Source organism: Paroedura picta, chromosome 3, assembly GCF_049243985.1.
Source record: "Paroedura picta isolate Pp20150507F chromosome 3, Ppicta_v3.0, whole genome shotgun sequence".
NCBI classification, from domain to species: Eukaryota; Metazoa; Chordata; class Lepidosauria; order Squamata; family Gekkonidae; genus Paroedura; species Paroedura picta.
In genome coordinates this window covers 111,654,818-111,677,306 of record NC_135371.1, presented here as the reverse complement: position 1 = coordinate 111,677,306, position 22,489 = coordinate 111,654,818, and the positions used below count along the sequence as shown (strand labels likewise).

The window sequence follows — 22,489 nt, the reverse complement described above, 5'->3', positions numbered from 1 at the left end:
AAAAAGAGCACTTTCCTTGCCCCATACATCAGAAAAACGTACCAGTTACAAAAAAGATATAGCAGTAGAATGTGATATCACAAAGACAACCCTAGCTTAACTCTTGTGTTTCAAAGAACGAAATAAATATGACTGGTTAAGAATAAGCACTTTTAAAAAAGTGTAAGTACAATTCTATAATAGTAACAACTACCACACCATACAATTTCTAGCCTTACAAAATTGAGGCCACCAGTCTAGCGATGGTTGTTGACCACAGTATGCTTACCACCATCTTTGTTCTTTTGACAGAACAGGAACACATTAAAAACCTCACATTGTGGTTGGTTTCTGTGTCTCATGAATGTATTACTTCAATTAATTTTAGTATCTATCTAGTCAGATCTGTCCTATGGATATGCCATGTTTAGTATCCACATGAAGGATTTTAATATCCTATGTTTGAAAATTCTGTTTTTCTCTTTTCATATTTTCTTGTGCTGAATGTAATGGATGGCTGTCTTTTTGTCTAGGCAGACCACACTATTCTTTTGAAAACTCTAGTCATGGCAGGTTACTGAGACAGGGAGGACACTTATCTTCAGTGGTGGGCTATTTTCCATGAGAACATATATTTTCAGTCTCCTAGGAGCTAGAGATATATTTGTTCATATTCAAGATCCAGGTTACTTTTCATCTATGCTGTTTTGTTGCTCCGGTCCCCTCATCCTGACTTCTAAGCTCTTCTGACATCAATCGTGCAGAGCCGGCATAAGGATCAAAGAGCAAAGCTGAAAGCAGAATTTAGACTTGCTAACGGTGTAATGGAACAATTGCACAGTAGCCAGGTTCACTGTATGTCATACTTAAAGAAAACAATAATAAATAAAATATTGGATGAAATGGAAGCATCTTAGCAATTGTTGAGCTTCTAAGGGTTCCCCCATCCAGGTATTCTTCCTGCAATTTTGTTCATTTTTTGCTTCCACGAGAAATAGACCAATATTTGGCAATTTGCTCAACATTTTGAGCCAACTTTGTTTTAATTTCCGAGTAAGTTCAACGATCAACCCACTGTAAGCATGTTTTCCCCTACCACACACACACATAAACAATTTCATTTTTAAAAGCATGCAAAGTGCTCAATAAAATAGAGCACCAAGGAGAAGTGCAAGTACATTGTTCAATAAATAGAACTCAAAGTAGAGATGTACAACCCCTATTACTGTTGGAACAGTATGGGGCAAAAATATCTTCCTTGCCTCAGCTGTTATCACCTGTGTTTTCTTTTTTATTGCTTTGGTCACAGCACTATCCAGTGCTCCACGGGAGCTCAGATTTGTATATGGAGTTTTGCTGAAACAGGAGCTGCCTATTGTTATTTATGGTAGAAAATGCTATGTGCATTCATGAGGATCCTCACATGTTGAACACAAGGAGAATTCCTAAGCTCACACAACAAAGCAGGAAAGAGTCTTTGTACTCTGATGTCCATGTGTTTTCAGACCATTGGGTACTCACCACAGCAGCTAGATCCACTACCGTATAGTTCTCTCTTTTGCATTGAAAAAAACAATGTGTATCTGCTTATTAGATCTGTGGAAAGGTTGATTCAAGTGGGCAGCTGTGTTGGTCTGAAGCAGCAGAACAAAGGATAAGTCCAATCTCGCACCTTAAGACCAACCAAGCTTTACTCAAGATCACAGCCCATTTTAAAAACAGGCTTTGAAAGGGGCAGTAGGCACAAAGTGGGATATGTGCAGCACCACAGAGCACAGCCAGCCAGCCTCCTACTTGCTGGTGTCCAGGTGGCTCTGGAGCATGGCAGCCCAGCCATGGGGACTGGACCGCCAGGGCCAGCATGGTCAACCTCCTCCCACACTCCCTGGCTTACCTTCTGCCATCTCTCCCTCCAGTAGTGTGTGCATCTTTCACTGAACCAGAACATTATTATGGCTATAGATAAGCTTTCATGTGCATGTGTACTTTGTAAGATACAGTGAGACAGTATTTCCTCAACACTTACATATAGGAAGAGCGAGGGTAGGGAGGAGTTTAATTGCCAGGAAGGGCTAGCGATGCCCACTTAACAGGGCAATTTTAGCTGAAATTAGATTAAGGCAGATCTTGATGACTGCCATAAATTAATCTCAAATATAATTGTCCCATTAACTATGCATCTTGATTCTAGCTAGCCCTTCCTGGCAATTAACCCCACATCCTGTCTCTACCTTTATGTAAGGGTTGAGGACATTCTTTTTCACTGCATCTGGCAAAGTGTGCATGCACACAAAAATGTATACCTTGAATAAAACTTGGTTGGTCTTAAAGGTGCCACTGGTCTCAAACTTTGTTCTGCAAAAAGGTTACATTTGCAAAAGGTGTATTCAAGGCACATAGTAGCTTTAATTCTTATCTGCCTCAATAGCACTGGGATGAAAGCCTTAAGCTACTTTGGCTATTACTCTGCAGGAGAGTCCTTGTTGCTGAGCAACATCAGGACTCTATTGACCATTTCCAATCTGGCCTCATGCTTGGCTTTGGAACAGAGATGGGCCTCGGATGCTTTGGTGAAAGATTTGTAGACTGATAAGGGAAGTACTTCACTACTTATTCTAATGCTTTTCTCTTGGCCCGCTTAGCCACAATTGATGATCCAATATAGTTGCAGTGCCTGTAATGTGGGCAAAGGAGTAGTACTTGATTGGTTTCTGTTTTTCCTAATGCACTGTAGAGAAAAGGCTCTGATTTGAGGGTTCTGAATCTATCTCATAGTGACTGACAAAGTTCACTTCTATTACCCGTGCTTTTTGATATATGGGTGAAACCACTGAGTAAGATACTCATCCAGAGCCTTGGAGTGACATGTCATCAGTATGCTGATGTGACACAACAATGTTTTTTTCCTTAAGCCCGCACTAGCAGTCAAATCTGATCTAAGCCTTTGCCAAATAAGAGAGAAAACAAATTCAAACTGAAGCCAGAATTTATGGAGGTGGTGCTGGTTACTAAAAAGCAATGGTCAGAATAATACTGTACAAGTTTCTTTAATTGAAATTAGCCAGTCCTTGTCTGAGTCAAATAAGTATTCGGTTGTTCTCACAGGCCCAGACTGAAAAAACAGTCATATAGCAAAAATTTGCTTCTGTCAACTACATCTAGCATGGAAGTTAGCAACCACATGGATCTATACTACAGTAACCTCAAGGCTGGACAACTGGGACTAGGGGAGAGCGCTCTGAGCTGAATCAACTGCCTCGGCGCCAGATTGGTCCTGATTCAATGCCAGATCAATTCGGGGCAGTCCGACTCACCCCCCCCCCCCTGAAAAGTCAGATCCAAACCAGCCTGCCTTGTCTTGAAGCAGCCTGCCTTGGTGCCTGCTTCGGGAATTGGAACTGCTCTCTGTGTGAAGATGAGCAATAATTCCTTTTTATTCCCATCACCTCCTGCCTGGAGGGTGGCATCTGCATGCTAGACCTGAGTGCGAGAGAGTCCCTCCCCTGTTTTTCCCACCTTTCCCACAGCCTGGGGATGTGTGGGTTTAAGGCGGCCTCGGCCAAAGTAGAAGTGGTCTGGATTGGATGTGACATGCTGCATGGTGGGTTGCCTTTAAGTAAAACCCAGAAATTTCAGCTGGTACAAAATGCTTCTGCTCAGTTTATCTTGAACAAGCATTGTGCGCATATCACATTGTGATTTTGAGAGCATTTTGTTATCTACTGATTTGTTTCCAAGTTCAATTTGAGGTAGTGGTTTTTACCTTTACAAGAGGTGTAATGGTTTAGAAAAGCAGACTTTAATCTTGGTTTGACTCCCCAGTCCTCTGCATAAAGCCAGCTGGATGACTTTGGGCCTGTCACAGTTTTCTCAGTGCTCTCAGACCCACCTATCTTACAAAATTACTGTTGTAAGGAAAGGAAAGGAAGTCAACAGGAAGTCACTTTGAGATTCCTTTGGATAGACACAAGTGAGGTATAAAAACCAGTTCTTCTTCATGGGGACTTACTTAGCTGAAAGAACATATTTTCAAATATATACTTGTGTGTCACCTTCAGTTTTCAAACCAATATTTTATCCAAACATTTTGTAGGTTAGGTAAACTGAAACCCCAGATAGGGCTTCCAGAATTTATCAGGAAGCCACCAACTTTGTTAATTTAAAAACTGTATAAAACAAAATTGTTTGTAGGTGCTTATGGGTAGTAGTGAGATAATCTAGATCAGTGATTGTCACCCTGGGGGTCGGGACCCCTTTGGAGGTTGAACGACCCTTTCACAGGGGTCGCGGTAGGGTGAGCAGCTTGGTCGGGGAGGGCACTGCCACTGTTGCCACTCCTCCTGCAGGCACCCGTGCTCAGCTGCCAGCCGTTCCAGCAGTGCCTCCAGCACAGCACAGCGCAGTCTCCCACCAGGCGCTCCAGGTGGCAGCGCACCTCAGCGGGACAAGAGGCAGAACTGAATTGAGAAACTCGGGGGGGGAACAATTTATATACAATCGTGAACAATGGATCTTCACACCATTCGTCAGTTTCAGTTTAATTTCTGTGAAAGAACACTTGCATAATGTTATGGTTGGGGGGTCACCAAAACATGAGGAACTGTATTAAAGGGTTGCGGCCTTAGGAAGGTTGAGAACCACTGACCTAGATGTTGATTTTTGATTGCTACTTTTAATTGTTATCAGTCATATTTCTTTTAGTTATTGCTGCCATTATGCTAGTGATCATTGTGAGTCACCCTGAGTTCTTAGTAACAGAAAGGCAAGCTAGAAATACCCTTAAACAAATTAGCAGATTACTGTGTCCTTATTAACATTACTTTCTGAAGCCTCTGGACTATAGAAGCCACATGAATTCTCCATGCCAAAATGAAAACTGCATACTCTCTGTTATGCAGTTCTCCCATGTGGGGACCAATTTGTATCATTAGACCTGTGCAAAAAATGGCAGTTCACCCTCTGCAACTGTTGCACATTTAAGTCGATTGCACATAAGGGCCTTTTCTTATATTCTTGAAAGTTTTAAGTATGTTGCTCATGCATATGCAGTACAAACATGTTAGTTTATCTAGTTTATTTAATGGCTGATACTAATAGCATATTAAAATATAGCATATGGTGAGGTGAGGTGAGCAACATGCCAAAGGTAGCTTTTGTTTGGCAGACCACCCGGCTCCAAACATGACCAGCAATTCTACCAGTCTTGTTTATCCTAATTACTGCAGTGTATCGAGAAGTACCATGTCATTCCCCACCCAGTGCACCATAAAGCTCAGCGCCAAGAGCACTCCTGCCCGACCCACCCAGGTTTCAGGGTACAACTTGCTATCACACCTGATGACTCACAGTTTTTGCCTACTAATCACAAGCCACCCACCCTATTCCTGCTAACTAGTTATGGCACAATCAAAGTTCAGACCTGTTAAATTATAATGCCCAACATTTGTAGCATAGAACAGCATGTGAAAAGGTCCCCCAGCCTGAAGGAACACCCCCAAATTTCTGCCTGGCCCTTTACAAGTGAATGACTAGTCCCACAAGGTCCCATAAGAAGGCAGATGGATCAGCAGCACACAGCAAGTGCCTGCTTGAATGTAGCCCGAACCTGAGACTTTCATGGGGGGCACTTCATTCACAACAATAAAAGGGTCCTGAAGCAACATACAGCCAGACCTCTCCCCTCTTCCTTCTTTGTCTTGCCAGCAGCTGCAAGGTTTTTGATTTTTTTTCTTTTGATTTTGTTATGAGTGCATTATTGTTCATGATCAATCCAAAACAAGAAAAAAGAAAGGGGGGAGGAAAGATGGGAGGCAAGAATGCCCACTCTCCAAAGAAAATACAAAGCAAATGGCGCAATTGGAGTCCTGACCAATGACAGGAGAAAATCACAGATGCACAATGCTTGGAGCAAATTCAGAATCTACATTTAGAGTATGTGGTGAGAATGCACCTGCAAATCAGAACTGCGGTATCAGACCTAGTGGCATGATTTCTGCTGCCAGATCTGACAGTGACCAGATGTGGGGAAAGATGTGACCCTTTCCCTAAACAAAACAGCATTAAAAAGAGATTGTGACTAGTGTAGTTCATGCATGTGGCTATAGATGGTTTTTTATGGACCTGAAGGACAACCTGTTCATACATATAGCTGTTCATACAGATAGTTGGAGTATATACAAGGCCAGTTTTTTCACTGATAGTACTTCTAAACAATACCTTTTCATTTAATTCAATCAGGAGAGCTGCCAATTTGAGACTGTTACTTTTCCATGTGGGTTCAATTGCCTAACCCACTATGATCTTCTTTCATATGCATGGAGCTCTCTCTTTAGGGGAGTTTTACTGAAAACTGGTGAGCCTTTAAAAATCAAAACAGAGGAAATGGTAGGAATGAGGATGCTGGGTGGGAGGAGGTAAGAGCCAAGAGGAACACAAGCTTGTATTATTGAGTCAGTCCAGTGGCATAGAAAGATCCTTGCTGCCATCGCTGGGCAACAGTGATTGGAGTGAATCCAAGAATTTTCAAATTAACTGCAAATGTACCTTCAGACATCACTGTGCATTCAGACTTATATTCAAAATCCCTTGGGCTGCTGAATTTCATTTCACCATTTACTAAATAAGGAACCATATCATAAATAGATCATAATCATAGCAAACACGATTATTTATTTATTGTTTCCCCTATTGGAGAAAAGGGTGCGCCTTTCTTCTTTTTATCCTTGCCTTTTCCCCACCCATTTTCTTGCCCTGAGGATCCTATTAGGAGAGAGCTGAGCAACTGTTTCATCAGAAATAAATTATGGCTAACTTTTTAATATTACTGAAGAGCTGTATAAAGATTAGAAATACGTTTGAACCCAGCGTTACTTGATGTTATTTTCCTTGATGTGCCAAGGTTTGGGGAGAAGGGGGAGTGAAACAACATGTCCTTTTGAAAACTCAGAGCAAAGTCACTTTAAAAGAGCCACAGTAGTTCACTTGATGTAGAGGCAAAAAAGGATCAGGATCTATGCATAAATATTCACCTCCCTGTATGTCTGTCCCAGCACACCATGGTAAAGACCCAGCACAATTCCCAGTGTGCATAGGAAACAAGGTGTTTTTAAAGCCAAGCAAGTGGCTATACCGATTGCCCTTGTTTTCAAAACGAGAAAACTGTAATTCCCAAGAAACCGTTGGCTAATTCTCACTTTCCTTACAAAAGGGTTGGTGATGAAAGGACACCTTTAATTAATAAGTACTGTCAGCATTGCTTTGGCAACATGCTGCAGCAAACGGATCAGTAATTGCTTCGGAACACAGTATTTTCTAAAGCCTCATTTGACTCTTAAGTGCTATTCTTTGTGGCTGTGCTCATTTCTTGTGTATCTGATAAAAAGGTGTAACTGTGTTAAACTGATAGGTGGAATTGTTTCCAATACTGGTGGAACAAAGAAGGCTGGCATAACAGCTGAAAGTGAGAGTTTGGGAACTGCTATTGTCAGAAGCCATCATGTTATCAGCAGCTTTTGCTAACAGAATGCAATGCGTGTTTTGTTAAATCTTTAAAGAAAGACTCCCTAAGATAGGAGACCACTTTTAAAGGGAATGCTTAAGTATTGAGTGTAACCCAAATCTCTTGCCTTGTAACAAGCTGATTGTATCAAAACAACAGCTTTCTGTTTTATCGGGGCAATCATGCGGACCAGCCATCCAAATACCATTTTTATCCCTATGATGTATATAACCTAGTCGTGCAACACGTTCTACCAGTGAAACGAATCCATAGAAAGGGCACTTGAAAAATGCGTGGTTTGCTTTTTTGGTGATATACCCTAAAACACTGGGAGCATGTTGCTAAATTGGGTATATACTAGCCCTTATGTTAAGGATTAGAGTTGAAAGCTTTAAAGTTAAAATTCCAGATTAAAGAGATCAATTGAACCTGCACGTCTGAAAATTTTTTATAGTAGTTTAAAATGGGAGGCATGTAAAGATACTGAAATACATTTGCATTTAATATTGCCCATAATGGAAAAGGTTGGATTGTAGTCATATATCCTGTGTTCATATATCTTGAAGAATGATACAAACAGAACAATAGAGTCACAAAGGGAAGCAGGTGAAGCAGAATTTATGGACCATAACAGGCATATTTATATAAGCAGCATGCATTTTTTGGGTGGGGGTGGTGGAAGCTGGATCTGGAAAAACTAGACCTTTCAGTTGAACCAAAAAAAAAAAAAACTGTTACTGTGGGGCAGCCTATATTTTCCCAGATCTTCAGAGAATGGCTTTAAAACAACAAAAAAGCAAAGCCCCTTTGATCTCAGAACATCACTGTAGGGGGGGAAAGGACTCCTGCCTCCTCCATCCAATTGTTTTTCTATAGTGAAACAGCACTTGAAGGGAGTTATTTTCACTGTTTTTGCTGCTCCATGTGGGCAGAAGACTCCACAGGAAGCAGCAAAAAATAAGGAAATAACCCTCCAAATGTTACTTAGACACAGGAAAATAGCAGTGGGGGGTAGCATTTCCCCTCCCTACTGGCATTTTGTTTCATTTTAATTTTAATAGACCTTCCCTGCAGCTGCCACATAGTTTGCAAGGGATCCAAGTTGATCTGGAGAACATGGACCTAATCCTTAAGAAAAGTGAATGTCTAGTTTGGCCCTATTAATCCTATTTCATCACAAGTACCAAACACCAAAAACAAAAGTGTGGTGCATTCACTATGAGCTCCATAGTAGCTCTGCAACTCCTTCAGAAGTTTACAAATCTGTATACTCTAGTTTCTTTTTGTACTTCATGAGCCTTTTGTTCTATCAAATTTTATTGCTTGTGTTCCCAATGAATGTATTTATTTAATGTTAGTTCTGTCTTCTGTTATGTTGATGCACACTGCTGACACACAAATGGCAAAAAAAAATCAAGGCAGAAGTTTTGTAGTTAAACTAGCTCAAGGTCACTCAGCTGGCTGCATGTGAATGATCTGGGAATCACATCCAGATCACCAGATTAGAAGCTACCACTCTTAACCACTGAACCAAGCTGGCTCCAAGTGGGAACTTTGAAGTGAATCCTGCAAACCGCTGCCAGGCACTCCAGCATCCTGCACAGGAACGGCAAAGTGACGGGATGCCTGATATCCTGCCTCCCTGGGGTGGCTCTCTCCCAGTCCCCAAAAACCCTGCCTCCAGGCCAGGAAGGAAGCACCAGGGTCCCATGACCACAGAGCCTTGCTGCAAAATGACAGCCTGGCCAGGATGACCTTCAAGGTCCTGTGAGACAAGCCAAATAATGTAGCAACATCCCTTCATCCATGGCCAAGGGGAGTACCGGTCCGCCCTCCTAGCAAAAGTCAAGTAGCCGTGAGCATCCCCTTCATAGGCCCGCCTGGTGGCTGCAGCCAATGAATTCAGCACCACATCTCAATTCACTCATTGCCAAGACACTACAGATCATCCGGGAATGCCACTGGGTCCATGTCAAGTGCCTGGGTGAGCTGGTGAAATTTCTCGACCTGAAATTGAGAGAGGGCATCCCCTATTTTTGTTGCTGCGAGAAGCTCATGACTCAAGTGGATCTAGATGTCTGCCTGTTCAGTATTCATATGACCGTTTGGTTGTCGCACCAAAAGACCACTCCTTTGTTGGCAGATTTCTTTTCCTACTGTGTGACTACAACCAAGATAGGAAAAAAATCCAGAAATGTGAAGTCCCGCCCCACAGGGTGTCTGTTGTGGGGAGAGGAATGGGAAGGCGACTGTAAGCCGCTTTGAGCCTCCTTCGGATAGAGAAAAGCGGCATATAAGAACCAACTCCTCCTCCTCCTCCTCTTCCTCCTCCTTCTTCTTCTGGGCTGCCATGTCCCAGGCCAGCACAATGGGGAAGGGGCATGTCCTCATTCCCCCCTCAAGCTCAGCCCTGCTCCCACTGGACTCCTCCCTCGCAGTCTCCATGGAGGTAGAGGGAGAACTCCAGACTGGGGAGTGAACCACTCGCTTCCCCCATTGCCCCTGCACCTCATTGCCCTTGTGGTTACTCCTTTGAGGGCCCCTCCCCTCATTGATTGGAATCTGCCCGCCTGGGCACCAGGCTGAACGCCCTCAGCATCTTCTCCACCCCTGTCAGGGCCCCCCGCAGCTGTCCCCACCCAACTCCCAGGCAGTGCTGCCACCTATGCCTCTCATACTCTTATTGCACTGGCCCTTCTCCCTAGCCCACCCCACTTGCCCACAGACTCATCCCCCAGCACCCGGGACCCATGTGGTGAGGCTCATCCTTCCCCCTCCCCCCTGGCTCCCTTTCCTGGGTTGCGCCTCCTCAGCACCATGACCACCAGCGTCCTGGGCCTTTATATCAAGTGGGGTGGTAACAAATTGGAAAAAGGCTCAAGCCCCCACAGCTGTCTGTCTGCTGCTTGAAGTCTTGGCCTCTCTCAGTGCATGGGAAGCCAGTGGGCCTTTACAGTAGCATTTGCCAATCACCCCTGCAAAGCAAGCAGTGGGGGGTGGAATAGCCAGACCAAAGGCTCATGCTGAAGCAGCTGCTCAGCTGCCGCTTGACACTCTAAAGGGAGGCTGGCAGGACTGACCAGAGATGGCAGCCACTCATCCCCACCCCTGAGCAGCTGACTGCTGGAGCAGCTCCAAGCTGCTCGGCTGCCAGGTGTGGAAGAGGGCAAGGCCGCGCACACGGTGCCTTTTAAATGCACATGCATGCCTCTGCCTACATGTATGCCTCCAGCTGCACACTCCCTCAGCTCGTCAGACTTCTGGATGCCCCCCGCATTGTCAATAGCATCAGTAAGTCCCTGGCTGCTAATTGACTGCATTTCGCACTGACCTTACTGTTCATTTGAGCAGCAAGCAGAGGTTGATGAAGGCACTTGCTGTACTGAGTAAATTGGCAACCCTAGTCCTAATTCAACAATTACTACAATAGTTGATAATTAAAATGCCCAATTGTGTCTCATTCATGGCTAGTTGAAGAGAGAGCGAAGTGTTTCTTACCATGTTTCTGAAGAACATGGGGAGGGCTGTATGAGAGAGGGAAAGAGAATGGAAGAGAGTGAAAGGGAGAGCCTTAGGGAATCTGTGAAGGAATAGATGTGCTGGAAAAATAGTCAAATGTGGAGGGGTTGTGGCAGCAGGAGTCAGAGAATCACTTAAGGAGAGGCTATGAGAGAGACAAAGGGGAAGTATCATGGCAAGAAGCAGGAAGTATATCAGAACAATAGGCTGTAGTGAGAAAAAGAGGGGGAAATTTAATAAAAAGAGATGTTAGGTTATAACCACCAATCTTGAAGAGTGCATGCTGTCCCCTTAGTGGTAGAGGGAGGCTTAGATGACATGATTGGTTAAATCTCAGCCTTTATATTCTCAATTTCCCTACCTTTGCAGGAAGTCCTGTGAACGTTCTTGGAGTCAAACTAAATATCCTTGTCTTTTAGTTTTCTAAATATAATTTTCTTTTAGTTTCAGGCTTCAAAGAAAATTATTTTCCTTACCTATATCCATTTAGGGTAAAAGATCACTGAGGTTGATTCTCCATGGGCAAAAAAGGCCGGGAAAGTGTTTATATGGAAATGAGGCTAATCCTCACTTCCACATGACGTTGCTGGCAGGCCAGCCCCCTCCAGGGCCTGGTGCTCATTAGGCCACCAATCCCCCACTTTAAGGGAACACAGATATTTTCTGTGTTCTCCTAAGTGCTCAGGGTCCAACAGGGCCTAGCCCAGTGGAGGCCCATGTGGACATCCTGCAGAGGCTCAAAGGAGACAAAAAATCCCCACCCAGCTCTATGGCACTTGGCGGCACTGTGGCAATCAGTTCCTAAGAGTGGTAGAAGATCAAGAATAGCTTTAGTTTTCCCTCCCTTCCACCATGCTAGGAGAAAATGACCATGGGGAGGGGGCCGTTTCCCCCACTGCCAGTTCTACGAGTCTTCTGAGCAGACATGAGGAACACACACTGGGACAAATATCTCATCCCTCATGGTCATTTCCTTCTAGCAAAAATGCACATGGGGAGAATGATGAAGCCCTTCCTGTTTCCACAACACTAAGAGCTAAGGCTTGTACATGAACAGAAAGGGAGGAGCACATGGAATTCAGATAAAGTGAATAATATTCATTCAGTACAAGCCATCTACACAACATGCACCAAATTTATCTCACTGTCCAAGGATTAGCATTTTTTTGCAGTGAGGGGGCAGCTATATCTTGGCACTTGGGCATTTATAGTAGTTTGAGAACAAGAGGGAACAATGAGCTACATGAACTCATGTGATGACTCTTTCCCATTTGGCATTTGCCGAATGGACTTCAACCCTGAAACAGTTAAAATGAAACAAAATGGAGAAATTAAATTAAACTCTCTTAAATCTTGGAGGGTTACCATGTAATTGACTGGAGGCTTATCTGAGTCTTACTACAATCAATGACAAAATCTCTACCAACTTCAAGAAGCAGCATATCAAGCTTCAGGTTTGTAATCACTCATTGATAGGCTTTATAAATCTGCTGTGAATAGTGTCACCACTTAGGGTGGCTGATAATAAGGAAAGGGCAGAGACACAAATACCAGTGGCTGCTTTGTAATGACATTCAGTCAGCAGCTGCTGAACAACCTGAACGAAAGCCAAACACCAATTTTTGAAATTGATGGTACCCCTCAAAACCCAAAGAGATCAACTTGCCCTCACCTGTAAGAATGTCCTCTACATGAACTTAGGGAGTTAAATGAAGCATTTCTAATGCAGCACCTATAGTTTGGTGTAGTGGTTAAGAGCAGCAGCTTCTAATCTGGAGCACTGGGTTTGATTCCCTTCTCCTTCACCTTGGGCCAGTCACACTTCTCTCACAGCTCACTCAGCCTCACCTACCACACAGGGTTGTGGGGAGAGGAAGGGTAGGTGATTATAATCTGCTGTGAGTCTCCTTGAGGTAGTAAAAAGTGGGGTACAAAAAACAGCTGCTCTTTTTAAGATTTCTACAAATAGTTGCAGTTTTATGCTGCAGTATATATCATGCTGGTTTTGTTTTTTAAAATAAGGCGGAATATTTCTTAAAAGATGACATCTCCTCCCCACCCCACCCCCCAAATCACAAGGAACATATTCTGAAATGGGACAGATAAAAAAGAAACCATATCAGCTATAATAAATCAAACTAATTGCTGCATTAAAAAATTAAGAGAACATTGTCTGGGAAAGACACTCTGTACAGGAATGTCTTCCCCACTCAGTTTCCAAGAAGAAGTTACAGCAGAGTTACAGCGTTAGTTACCATTAGTTACAGCAGAGTTGCATAACATTAACAATCTAAGAAATGTGAGAATCCCTTCTCCCACTGACAGCCTAACAAGAACCTGGGAGTTTGGGGCATGGAGAAACTGATTTGCAATTTTATCGGGGAGATATACAAGTGCAGTGTTTAGATCTGCATGAGGTGCAGTAATTTGGTTCTCTGTGAACTCCGAGGCAGAGATGTCACTCTTGCTTAGCTCACATCAGACAGCTGTTGGAAGTTGCATGCAAATGCAGATGGAAGAAAAATCAATATGTAACAAATATGGCAGGAGGAAAAAATGCACTGCTAAGGAGAGAGGCAGTGAACATGTACTGTCAGAGACTGATCCTGGGATCTTCACTTGTGTCGTTGTCGTATCTGTATTAGAATCAACCGGACAACTTATTTGACTGAAAGCCAATTAATCTGGTATATAAGAGAAGTGGGACTCAGAAATCAAAACCACAGTGGGCAGGATCTGTAAGCACCAGAAATTATCTTGTCTGTGGGAATTGTAAATTCTTCATTTCACACTGTAACAAGGTGACTTATTTTTTCCCTTTCCACGGTCCTATTACACATATAAACCAGCCCTGAGAATTTCACCTCTAAATAATCAAAGAAAATCTTCCCAAAGGGAAACATCACTTTGACCTAAAGTGGTAAGAAATCCACAGACCTGCTTTCCTAAAACAGTGTTGTAGATGTGTTGGAAGAAAGTTTTCTACACCAGTTTTGGTACAGATGCAGTCACACATGTTCCCCTTACATCAGTACAGATGCTCAAAGGATGGGCAGTACGTACGAAGAACATCCTCTTGGCTTTGCTTTGTATCTTTTTTAAAAAAACAAGAAATTCATTTTCCAGATATCTATTAATCCTTGTTTTCCTTTGCCTCCTAGTACTATTGTGCTCTTCCTCTTTACTTGTAAGGAACAACAATCTTTGTTTGTGTGTGTGTGCGTACATACATACATACGTACATATGTATGTGTCAGTTTTTAGCCTGCCACTCCCACAAACAGGTTACAAATAGTCATTTCCCCAATAAAACCCATTAAAATCCCATTAAAACCTCAAGAATCAATTTAGCAAGTGATGGGGAAAAAATCCTACTCCCCACCCTCCAGACAGTACCCCACACTCTGGAGAACAGGTGTAGCCAGATGAGCTGCCTCAACCTGGTAGGGCCCATGTTCTTCCTTGCCCTGGCATCAACCAAAAACCTGGCAGAAGAACACCTTTTTGCAGGCCCTGGGACAGCTCTGTCAGAGCCCTCAGCTCTCCTGGGAGCTCATTTCACCTGTTCGAGTCCATGGCCAAAAAGGCCCCAGCCTGGGTCTAGACCAGGCAAACTTCCCTCAAGCTGAGAACTTCCAACAGATTCACACCCGCAGAGCAAGGGGCATAAGGAGGCAAGCAGTCTCTCAAATATGTGGGACCCAAGCTGTGTATGGCCTTAAAGGTTTGGGCTGTGTTGTTATGGGTGCCAGCTCAACCTTATCCTTCGTGCGAAAAAGTGTGTTCCATTTTTGTTACAGTGTGTTACATTTTTGCTAATCCTTGACACAGATTTAAGATTCGGACTGTCTTGCTATCATAGTCAGTTCGGCCTAATGGTCCAGAGCTATCTACAAAAAAGTAGATAGCATCTGTAAAATGGCCAGTTGAATCAAAATACTATGCAATCAAAAGCTCACACCTTGAATAAAACTTTGTTGTTCTTAAAGGTGCTACTGGACTCTGATTTTATAGAAACTACAGTAATTCTTTATTTTTATGAAGTGCTTTGCATTGGATCTAATTCCACTTTAATCAGTGGTAAGACAATCACAGTTCTCCTTGATGTTGCCTTCTTCTGATAGCCAGTTTGGTGCAGTGGTTAAGAGTGGTGGCCTTTATTCTGGACAACCAGGTTTGATTCCCCACTCATCCTCCACATGCAGCCAGCAGGGTGGCCATGGACCAGTCACATTTCTCTCAGAGCTCTCTCAGAATCACCTACCTCACAGGGTGTCTGTTGTGGGTAGGGGAAGGGTTGGTGATTGTAAGCTGCTTGGAAATGCCTTCAGATAATAAAGAGTGGGGGAAGGAAGACCAGTTCTTTTTCTTTTCTTTGTTGCCATGTTAGCAACATCATTTAGATTTACATTTCCACACTAAAATCTGTTTCTTCAGGTGCAGTCCTGAATTGCCCCCTCACATGCCCTGCAGTGAAGAAATCCCCAGAAAACCAGATTTCTTCCTTTCAAGCAGTGTCTAATGGGGTCTAATTTGGGGCTTCCCAATGCAGAAATGCATGCAATCATGTTTTCGCCCATGTCCACAATTTTGAGGCATTTGGGAGCGTTCCTTTCTTCATCAAAATCCTCCTTCCCCCTCCTTCCTCCTTCTTTCCCAAAATATCTGCCTTTTTTTAAAACAGGGAGTGATTGCATTACAATGCTGTTTCTAAGTTTTTTTTAAAAAGCAGTGTTGCAGTATTACACAGCAGTGTTATAATGCTATAATTCAGGTTTTTTTTTTTTAATTACATTCTGGACACATTGGAGGGAAGAGGGGAGGTGATCGGGTGCAGAATAATGAGATTAAGGGGTGCAATGAAAACAGAGATGCAAGCAGGCACCATTTTGCAGAAAAACCCAAACAAACCACATTTTCTTAGAAAGGGCAAGGAAGCAAAGCATAATGTAAGGCTACCTCTGTCAGACTCAGTGCGGAAAGCATGTAGTGAATTTTAGCCTGGGAAAAATATGTAGAGAAGCCTAAATGTGGAAACACTAGTCAAATTTCAGCATCCAAATGAAATCCAAAGCAAGGCTAAATCAATGTATGTCTCCTAATGTGGAAACGGTCTCTGTATTAGCTGATGTACAAATTTGTATTTATGAATGCTGATTCAGAATTGTAAATTTCCCTTCAGTTACAGATTGCATTCATCCTGTTCCTTGAATTTCATGTTTGATTCTTTGTTGCTGCAGATGTCTGCTTCAATTTATTCAGATTTTTAAAAATGTTTGTGCTATACACATCATTGAACATGTGACATAGGAAGGTTAGTAAAGTAACTCCTGAAATATGGTAGTAAAATCCACTCAAATTAAGATAATCATGATTTATTTCTGCTATCTTTCTACAGGCAAGTTTTTTTTTGTCTAAGCTAGTACATCTCAAGATCTCAGAATTCAACTCTTAAAGGAAATGTTGTGTCACATAGGCCCATTATGCATGGCCGCCGAACCGGCGATTTCAGGTCACATGGAAAACGCGGAGGGGGAAGACGCGACGCACACCGGTTATGCACGGGATGGGGCGCAACAGCGGCAAAACCCAGAGTAACCGATTATGCACGCGGCGATCCAGGCGCCGCTTCTGGTTGCGCCCCGGTCACCCGGAAGCTGCGCTTTCTTCCGCGTTTCGCTAACATGGCTTTTTTGGCGGCATGCACCAAAGCTGCAGCCAGTTGCAGCCGGCACCATGCGTTATCCGTGATTTTAGTTGCCGCCATTCCACCCCAAATATGCGTTATTCCCCCCATGCATAATGGGCACAAGCAACTGTTATGTCTCTTTCTCATCCTGTGTTGTAGTCATAAATACACCATTTTAATACCATAATATTATATTGGTTTTATATTGCTTTAGACGTATTTGGGAATCTTGGGAATTTTAACTGGTTATATGCTATAAATTCTCTGTTAAAGATTTTAGAAATACAGTTTCATGATTTACTAAGAAACTGTTGCTTAAGCCCATAATACTGATAAGTCTTAACATCTCTATTGTGAAAGTTATGCATGTTCATCCTCCTATAGTAGGATATGTGCTGGTGGATAATGATTTGTGTTATATTCAGAAATCATGTAGTATGCAGTAGTATACTTCTTCACTACATACAGCTGAACACCACTGGCACGGCTCATATCTTCCTCTTAGGCTGGATCTGGGCACGGTTGGATATGTTCTAGTGCAGTGGTCCCCAACCCCTGGTCCGGGGACCGGGACCGGTCCGTGGATCATCCGGTACCGGGCCGCAGCTCTTCCTCATCCTCCTTCCCGGCTGCTGCCTCAGGGTTTGCCTTGCCACTCTGCCACCAGCTCACCTTTGGTGCTCTCCTGCAGCCACCATGGCTGGGGCTCCCCCTCGGTGTGGCACTGTGCATCTACTGCTGGCAGCACCTCCCAGTGGGCGGCAGGAAGTCAGGGGCTCTGGTGGGAAAGCAAGCAGAGCAGGGGCTGAGGCAGTGGTGATGTCACTTGGCAAAAGACTACCCCCCTGGGCCTCAGTAAAATTGTCAAGTGCTGACCAGTCCCCGGTGATAAAAAAGTTGGGGACCACTGTAGTGTAATCATAAACCTCTTGTACTTTTCAACACTTTTCAAAATTGTGCTGGATAGTGATTAAACTAGCCTTTTTCAAACTGTAGACCATGGAGGAGCTGCTGAAATAATTTTTCAGGCTTGAATGAGCCCTGGAAATGATGTCAGCTGGCCAAGCCTCCCTGCCATGCCCCCAGGAAGTGACATGTCACTGGAAATGACAGCACTACCTGCATTAACAAGCAGGCTCGAGAAGGACTGAGAGAGGAGACAGGAGGTGGTTTAAGGTGGGAGTACGTATACAGGTTCCGCCCTCTCTCAAGAACAGAAACTATAAGAGAACTTGCTCATACTTGGGAGTGGGAGCAATGGAAAGGGCTGGTTCCCTAGCTTGTGGCCAAATTTATTAAGGAAGGAGAGGAAAGTCCACGGACCCCCTCTGGAGCTCCCACAGATACCCAGGGGTTCACAGACCCCTGCTGGAAATTCCTGGTTTATACACAAAGAGGAACCCATGAGGAGCTTGTGGGAGAGGGGTCTATTCTTCTTATTGCTTCTAAGCCACTGCCTCGTACATCTCTAACCTTCTTTCGTACATCTCTAACCTTCTTTCCTTCCCCGCTGCCCTGCCTACCTGCCCATACCCCCTCTGGCTGCTACCTTCCCAATTGCTTGTGTTCCTGCTCCTATATTTTCCACTCTTCTGGCATCTTCCTGTCTTCCTCTGCATCGCTTGCTTACATGCCCCACTCCCTTCCTCAGTATCTCCATAGCCATCACTGTGTCCTTTTCTCTCTTGCTCAGGTGCCCTCCTATCTTCATTGCTGTCCTTAGATCAGTTGTCTGCATGCCCATACTGCTGCCTCCCTACTGTTTCTCAAACCTTGCTTCCCTCCTCACATGCAGTTAGAAGGACAGCAGTAGTAGGACCCTATACTCTTCCCCTGCCTGCTGATTAAGGAGAAGAGGCAGGGGTGGCTTGATAGTGGCGTCAATAGCAATTGGCACCCCAGATACATCAAGGTACACTGTTGGGCCTGGCTGGCTCCTTCTCTTCTCCACACTGATTCTCCTCCTCTTCTCCTCACTGCCCAGTATTGCCTGTGCAAGCACAGACAACATTCCTCTGTTACACTGCCATCACTCTTTGCACACTGTTTCTGGGTGGTGGTTAGAATAAAAGATATGGCTCCCTTAAATTCATTGAAACAATGATGGAATAAAAATATATGACAGGTCTCAGCATGGCTGCCTTACCTTTACATCTAGTAGAAAGGGTCCTTATTTGAAGAGAAAAGAAACCCAATTCTAATCATGTCCTTTTTTTGGTAAAATGGAAGTATATTTCCCCCCTCAGAAAGTGACTGCACAAAAACTGGTTATGTACATTTTTAGGCCATGGGTTTAAACTAAACCTTCCCCTCCTTTTTTTTTCTCTCTCTCTCTCATGCACATCCTGAAAAAATAAGGCTAATTTTAGTGAAAGTAAGTTAAAAAGACCAACCAGAAACTGAAAACCCAATTCAGAAAAAAATTACAATTAACTTCTAAATAATAAGTCTTTTTATAACCTGAAGCCAAGACAGAAGAAAACAAGTTTTGTTTTCATTTTCTCTTGTTTTTAGCAATAGGTTTGTGAAGGAAATAAAGTCTTGTAGTCTGAGACCTAAATTTATGCAGGGACTGGCCCTGATATGTGTATCCTTGGTCCTAGTCCTTGTTGTAGATAGATGGAATTCCCATCACCTAGAGCTTCACAGGACCTGGGGTCAGCACTATAGCTCTTTGTAGTCTGACTTATTAGCAGAAACATGGAGGCCTCCTGCTCCACATGTCTGTTTTGCCTTGCCTCACGGTGCTCAAAGATGCAACCTGAGTCATTTCTCTGTATTTTATTTTTCTTGGCAGCACAGTACATTAACACTATAAAGGCAACAGAGCTGTAGGGCTCCCTCCAAGTTGGAAAGCTATTTCAAAGTAGAAATAGAAGCAACCCAACACTACTTTTGTGACTAAACAATCCTCCCTTCCACTTCGGGTTCACCCTGTTGTGTGAGTGCCGCTGTTCACACAAGTCTGATTCATATAAGCAATGCTAGAAAAAGGAAGCCAAATGGCCTCCTGACCTCCGTTCTGCTATGGTTGCACAGACTGCATTTTTCTTGAAGCTTAAAAAAAAACACAAAAAAGAAAACAACTTGGCTGAAATGTAGGGGTGGGCATAAGGAAAAAAATAGTATCTTCTCTCTTTGTTCTTATTCCAAAATTTTTGAAGTAAACACAGCATATTTATGCAGTTGGTGTACATGCATGTTAATATGTATTCACATTTTGAACTGCTAGTTGGTCTTCAAAAGAAAGAGGTCTGGCTGAATGGGTTTCTTGTTTAAGGACATTTTAAAAATGGAAATATTTCAGCTATGAATAGGTCTGATGGATGTGAGAAAAGGTGGTTTTCTAAAATTCTGTCTAGGGCTGCAATCTTTAATCAGCTTAATTGGTAGATTAACCAATTAAAGCTGTAGTTAATTAAGGAGAGGTCCAGTTCTAATCAGTGAGGGCAACTTTTAATTGGATTGCTGTGCATTAAGAACATACTTGTTAATTTTTCAAAAACTATTTTATTCCTGGTTGCATAGTAGGTAATCAAATATTTTAAATAGCCTTTCCCTTTCTCAGTGAATGAAAATATCTGTAGATTTAATGGCGAATTATGGTATAACTTAAATCTTCTGTTGTACCAAATATATCTCTACCCCCAACCTAACATCAGTTTAACAGGTGCTACTTCAAAATAATCCTGTGAATTTTGGATTTTTGTAGGAATAGAGATGTGTAGATCCTTCATCTTCATATGCCACAACAATTCCCAGGAACATAATGCATTGTTACACACATTGGAACCAATGAAGGGAAAATTAGCTTTTAAAAGATTCCAGAAAGGATTAACACAGGATTTGTATGTCTATGTATACCAGGAGGGACCTCAGTGGGGATACCCCAAAATAAACTTATGAAGAAAGAGGGTGAGAGATTGGTTTCAAACATAACAGCTTTATTGTTTGCAAAATAAAATGAAAATGCAAAGAGCCTACACCAGGCATCAAATACCTAATTTGTGACATAACCACATACACAAGCGCACATACACATACACCAAGATAGTCAAGATAGCTCTTGAAACATGATGGAGCCTGAATTAATTACTTGAGTACCCTTGTTGATTGAATAATAAAAAAAAAGAAACCAGGCACTGGTTAATGAAATAGGATTTCCTTGAGCTGGCCAGATATCTCATAGGCATGTCAGGATACTGGGTAAGATCTTCAGTGTTGAAAAGTCTATTGTTATTGATGACTGTATGCCACTAAAATGGGGAAGATTGCACTTAATCAGTTCATAATTCTTCTTCTCTAGGATTTTCCAATATCATAGGCTAGCTGTACTTAGGTGCCTTTATCAGACTTCCCGTGGAATGTAGGCTGTAGAAGGAGTGCCTATTAAAACAACAAAATCCAAAATAAGAGGAGAGGCATTAACTAAGAGAGGGGGGCCCTCACAGTATGTGTCAATTTACATTTGTAATGGATAAATGCCCCTCCAAAATTTTGGAAGCACTGAATCACATTTTTTTTGCATAAAAAGCCAGAAGGAAATGTATATTTATAATTTAAACACCAGGTTTGCTGGCAATTCAGTCCAAGATTTAATGTTTAGTGGGTTATTATCACATTCTTCACAGTATATGTCCAGAACTTTTACAGAAGTTTCTGTACCTGTCACCACTTTCAAATAAGACACAGGAAGGCCAAGCTGAGTTTAAGTAGTTTATTAAATGGCCCATTGACTTCATCATTTATAACTTAATTGAGGGTGGGCTATATTTGGCAGCCATTCTTGGCTCCCTTTGTATTGGATCCAAATATAGCCAGGCAGCTATAGCATCAGGTCTGCTTTTGGTTGACTGCCAATGTTTGATTTGACTGAACTGGACTAAGGCACTGGGCCCAGAGTTGTTGGCTTGTCCCATGTAAGCTCAAAGTCCAGCTCAGCTGTCATGCAAAAAGTCTCATCACCAGCATACACTACCTTGGGCCTGTGAATAATATCCATCTACAGAGCAGTACTCATTATTTTGGGCCCTGGGCAAATGGATGGCTTCCTCCCTTGATCCCCCCCCCCCCCCAACCACTCTGAATTAAAATATCAAACTCTGAGCCTTTCAGCTACTGTGGTTGCTAGGAGAAGGGGATTGGAAATTTCAACATTGCCATAGATTTTTAAAGTTGGATGTACTTGGGATGGTAATCATTGTGAAGGTTGTCTTCTGGAATATGAAACTAAGATCCATGCTCCGAGGTAACGCTTTGAGATCACACAATAGGAAGTGACATATTTCTCAGTCCATGGTCATTTCACTCACCATCATGCTCTGAGTCCCCCACCCCAAATTTGATTCTTGGACTAAGTGAACACTGAGGAAGATTCATAAGAGATGCAGCAGTTGGATTTGACCAATATGTGTGTACATGTTATGGTATTAGGAGCTTACAGTGATTTTCTGGTAGTGAGAATTACCAAGTAAGCCTGCATCCTTATCTAAATGCAATTGGAGGTACTGCTGTACTTACAGGATACAGATGATAATGGCTATGGTTTTTCATGCCACCTCTCTGGTGTGCTTCAGCATGACCTTGTCAAAGTTAAAAGCTCATAAAATTCCTATTTACTTTTTCATGGCATTAGGAGTCTGCATAACAGTGCTTAAAACAAAAGCACAGTATAATTATGCTGTCGATCAATCTGCTCAGGAAGGCATTCCTACCAGCTCTGCACCTAGTAAACTGTAAATAATTAATAAAACTAGAACCATGACTATGTAGAGGTGTTTGGGGGCTAGTTAAGCATTTGTTAT

The 22,489-nt window shown here is 42.8% G+C and overlaps 1 long non-coding RNA gene across 1 annotated transcript in view; it reads left to right on the top strand.

Annotated features, from left to right (window-relative positions):
• Positions 1-22,489, top strand: part of LOC143831284 (uncharacterized) — a 255,459-nt gene that overhangs the window by 221,108 nt on the left and 11,862 nt on the right. The window lies entirely within an intron of this gene.